Source organism: Phyllostomus discolor, chromosome 14, assembly GCF_004126475.2.
Source record: "Phyllostomus discolor isolate MPI-MPIP mPhyDis1 chromosome 14, mPhyDis1.pri.v3, whole genome shotgun sequence".
NCBI lineage: Eukaryota > Metazoa > Chordata > Mammalia > Chiroptera > Phyllostomidae > Phyllostomus > Phyllostomus discolor.
This window is the reverse complement of record NC_040916.2, coordinates 50,629,811-50,634,750: the sequence shown is the minus strand read 5'-3', so window position 1 is coordinate 50,634,750 and position 4,940 is coordinate 50,629,811. Positions and strand designations below refer to the sequence as shown.

The 4,940-nt window shown below is 43.2% G+C and overlaps 1 pseudogene; it reads left to right on the top strand.

The window, feature by feature from the left end:
• The first annotated feature begins 3,154 nt into the window (after positions 1-3,154).
• Positions 3,155-3,948, top strand: LOC114489084 (annotated as a pseudogene).
• The last annotated feature ends 992 nt before the right edge of the window (positions 3,949-4,940 follow it).

Here is a 4,940-nt window from a genome sequence, read left to right as displayed (position 1 = left end):
CAGAGATGGAACAGAAAGCCTGGCAGAAGAAACATTTAAGTGGCAGTGGACAGAGAGACTAGGAAGGTGGAAACATGTCAGGGCCATAGCAAAGATGTACATTTGGCATACAGGCCCTGAGCCACAGTGGTCCCACCTCCTCCCCACTGTCTGCCCAACAGGCCTGACAACAGCCTTCAATCCTAGATTTCTTCAAAGCAAAAGGCTTTGCAGAAGCATCCTTCTCACTGTTCTGATGGTGAGCCTGGAGACTGGAATGTGGATCTGGGTGAGAAAGAAGAGACTGGGAGAGGCAAGTGCTGGGAAGATCCTGAGGGAAGTGCTAGAGTGAGAGCAGTAAATGGAGGAGAATTTAGGATGGTGGGGGGCAGGGCAGGGAAGGATAAGGGACAGATAGAGTCATTGGCCTCTCCTATGAAACTTCTAGTAGAAGGCCCAAGTAGAGCAATGCTGAGGGCATGTGTACATGCCCAGAAAAGAAGGGTAGTAGATAGCAGAGATGGGACAGGAGTTTGAGACCTCAGTCAGCTTATAGCCCAGGGGAGCAATGGCTACCCTTGCTCTGGGGCTGATGAAGGGTCACCTCAATTTCACACACTCTCATTGAGCATCTACAGTACTTCAGGTGGGTCCACTCTCCTGCTAACTGTGCCCAGCTGAGAAAATGCTCCCCAAGCCCTTCCCACAGAGGAATCTGTTGACTTATAGACTGTTGGGGACAACAGCCATGACCCTCCCTACACAGAGGTTGTCCTTATGAGACACCCTAAGGTGAACTTAAGCAACTCAAATCAGGCCCACTGACATGCACTCAGGAGCCATCCCACAGAGTCTAGGGTACTCTGCTTCCCATCAGGCTCTGGATCTAATTCTTACTTTGGACAATATGATTATTGTGCTTAGGTGCCCAGAACATGCTAGAAGCTGAGGTGCAATGAAAGGAAACCAGTGAAGGGGAGGATTCTTCAATTGTACATCCACAGTCTCATTAGATCCTCAGTGAAGAGGGATGGAAAAGTATGAGAAGCTAAAGTGGAAGTGACCAAGTATCTGGTGGCACCCTGCCATTTATATAAGACTGAAAAGAAGTAAAAGTAGGGGACACTGGCAGGGCCTGCAGGCAGAAACCTGAGGATCTGAGGAGCATCACAAAAATCTCATCTTCTTCCCTTCCCTACAATCCCTCTCCCTCCAACTGCCTGCGATCCTGCCATTAATGACACCTCATGGATAAAGGCATTGTTGCCCCCACTGGTGAGATGCCCCTGACAAAGCATCCCATGTGGCTACTGGCTCTTAGTTTGAATTAGTGCTATGATTGCTGATGGTATGATTCCATCAAGGGACAACTGGAGGAGGAGAGGACTGTTAAGGGACTTCCCAGAAACAACAGTTCTCAAACCATGCTCACATTACAAATACCTAAAGTGTTTGGTAAAATGAAGTTTGCTGGGCCCACTCTTGAAGTTTCTGATTCAGTGGATCTAAAGGCTGAACCTAGAATTTGCAGTCTTAACAAGTTCCTAGGTGATGCTTATACTTCTAGTCCCACTCTGAAAACTACAAGCTAAAAAGTGAGCAGAGGGAAAGCAAGTGGAGCCTCTGCCTGGACTCCCTAGAGTAGCCAGGGGCCATGTCCTCCCCTCTCCTTTCCTTTGACTTCTAGAAAGAAAGGAAACTCTGAATCATTTTGCGATAAAACTCTAGGATCTCAGAAATTCCCTGGTCTGGTTGCAGAAGGTTATAGTGGGGTAAAGTAGAACCCTGAAGAAACCCTGAGACTTAGAGAACCATGGCAAGTTGAACAGGCTGTCCTCACTACCAGTCCAGTGTCCTGTACACTGTCCCCAGCAACCTGCTATTTTGTGACTTCTCATTTCAGCTCCTCTGAGTTATGTCCCCATCTGACCTGGATCTCAGAGAACTCAGGATATAGTTCCTTGTGACCCAGACACCAGTAGCCACAACCAGAGAAGCACAGGAGCAGAGCAATGTGTGGCTTTGGGATAGAGAAACAAATCAGGTGACATCTCACCCAAACATTCAAACTTGTCCTGAAGCCCCTGCTCTTGGGGAGATCTCAGCTTGATGGAGAGAATGAATTCTCTTCTAGGACACAGGGAGACACTTATAGAAGAGAGATTGAGCTGGCATGAAGGAGCAGAGTCTGTAGAAATGGCTGGGAGACCCAGCTCAGATACTGATGCATTGATTGACCCTAGGAAATAACTGCTCCTTGGATCTCAGTTTCTTCTTTTATAAAATAAAGATTACAGTAATAATACATTAATTTGATGCTTTGCAGTTTTTCAAAGCACTTCTGCAATGAGAACAATCAAGGTGATTTATAAATTTGTACAATATTTGTTGAATGTTATCTGTGTTCCCTGAATTTTTCTGATCAGGGATACAGAAGTCAATAAAACAATAAAAATCCTTGGCCTCATAGAATATACATTTTAGGTTGGGAGAGGGAAGAGTGACAAATAATCAAAATATGAAGTATTAGATTATGATAAGTGCTAAGGAGAAAGTAAAGGAAGAATCAGAGGTAGAGGGATCAGGTGAGATTTTAACTAAAGCTATCAGGGAAACCCTCACCAAGAAGACAGACCCTGAAAGATGATAGACTAAACAAACTGGAGGTCTTAGAGGGTGGAGCGAGAGAGGGCTAGCATTCTTGATAGAAGACAGAGTAAGTCCTAAGATTCCACAGTGCTTCAAGATGGAGGTCAGTGCTGAAGCCATATTTTGGGGAGGTATCAGGGTTGAGAACCAGAACTAGCTAGTTGAGGACAAGAAGCACATGAAGAAGTATAGCTTCACTATACTTCTATTGTTAGGTACTATGACCCTAATACCTAAACCTTATAAATTGACCAGACCACTACTAAACTCTGGCTTGAATTATAGAAAGACATGGAGAAAGGAAGCTGCCAATTACATGGCCCTTAGTGTACTCCAGCAGTCTTTGCTGTCTACAAGAAGATCCAGACAATCCCAGAGCCCCAGGGGAACCCTTAGACCACAAAGACATCTGGGCAGTGAGGGTCATTGGGAAGACCTGCCTCACCCCACCCTTCATCCCCTGGGTCCCCAGATATTACTCCATAAGATGAAGCTGCAGGGGGCATCCTTGCCTGGCATTGCCGGGAAATGCCAACAGTTTTGCCCACCATGTTCTTTTCTGCCACACTCCAGGCCCAAGGAGCTGGCCCTATCATCCAGTGGGGAAGACATATAAGAAATTTGCATAAGACAGCTATGCAGAATGGAGCTGGAGGAACCTTATTTGTACACAGAGGTACTCCTGAGGTAACCCAGATACTCCATTTGATTACACACCAAAAAACTCTAAGAGAATAGAAGCAGTTGTAAAAAAAACTATCCATGAGGGCATTAAGGCAGCAGCTGTGCTTTCAGTCCTGGATTTAGTCCAAAGACAGAATGGATGGCTTGTCATCTCTGCTATGAACAAGGTTGCAGAAGTTTCGCAAGTACCTCCAATGAAAGTCTATGAAGTTACAACTTTTTATACAATTTATAGTTGAAAACCAGTTGGAAAGTATCACATTCAGGTCTGTACTACTATATCTTGCATGCTTCGAAACTCTGACAGCATACTGGAGGTCACTCAGAAAAAAGCTTGGAATAAAGGTTGAGGAGGCTACACATGACAAACTCTTCACTGTTATAAAGGTGGAATGTTTAGGGGCCTGTGTAAACACACCAATGATTCAAATAAATGACAACTCCCTAAGAATGATGAACTCAAGGCTGGCAAAACTCCAAAACCTGAGCCAAGGAGTGAACTCTTCCCTTAAGATTCTTACCTCTTTGACTGAACCACCCAAAGGACCTAGCTTTGGTGTGCAAGCAGGCCATTCATTTATATTCTATTGTAAATATGTCACTAGAGAAATAAAAAAAAAGAGAAGCTGCAACTAGATCCCAAATCTTTCTTACCCATCTTACTGAAACAGCAGCCCAGCGTGGACTGTTCCCTAAGGTGCACATCAAAGTTTTCTCACTTCAGAGATTGTGTGGGCAGTCACTCTGCTACTTGAACATCCAAGTATGAGAAGCAAACACTTCACCCTTTAACCTTCAGCCAGATTTCTGACCTGTGACCCACTTGACTCCCTTATGGACACTTATGATCAGGCAGCACCTGTATAGGGGTAGTCAAGGATCAGAGATGCTTTCCCGGAATAGAGCAGGTCATGGGGCCCCTAAGAATGAGGGGCCTTGGTTGAAGGACCTTTAGGGTCTCATAGCCCAGCCCATTACCCATGAATAGGGAGAGGGATGGCTCTTGACTATGGAAAGAGCAGGAGGTCCACAGACAAAATTCAGGGTCAACTGTGCTGTACAGGGAAGTGGTGAAAATGGCAGAAAACTTCTTTTTATCATCATCACCTACTAGACTCATTCTAAAAATGAGAAATGTACTATCTCAGTACTTCTCAAAATTCAAGTCAATCACAGGTTCTTTTATTTTTATTACATAATATGTATACATGGAACAAAAGTCAAGAGGCACGTCTTGTTGAAATTATAATGTTTCATTATTTTTGTTGCTATTGTAAATGGGGTCTTGTTCCCATTAAATCTTTTAGCTAGTTAATTAAAATAATACATAAATAACAGGCTTTATGCCACATTGCAAAATTTCTCATCTATTTTTCACTTGATCCCTTTTATCTATTTCTTAGTAAATAACTATGTTTTTAACAAATAATTATAATTTTTGCTTTTTTCTTTCCGGTTTTTATGACTCATTTCTTTCTCTTTTCTAATTGCATTGACTAATACTTCCCAAACCATGTAAATAATAGTGATGATAAAGAATATCCTTATTTTGTTCAAAACTTTAATATAAATGCTTCTAATACTTCCCCACTAAGCATAATGTTTTATGGTTAAGTCAATTTTGTTTT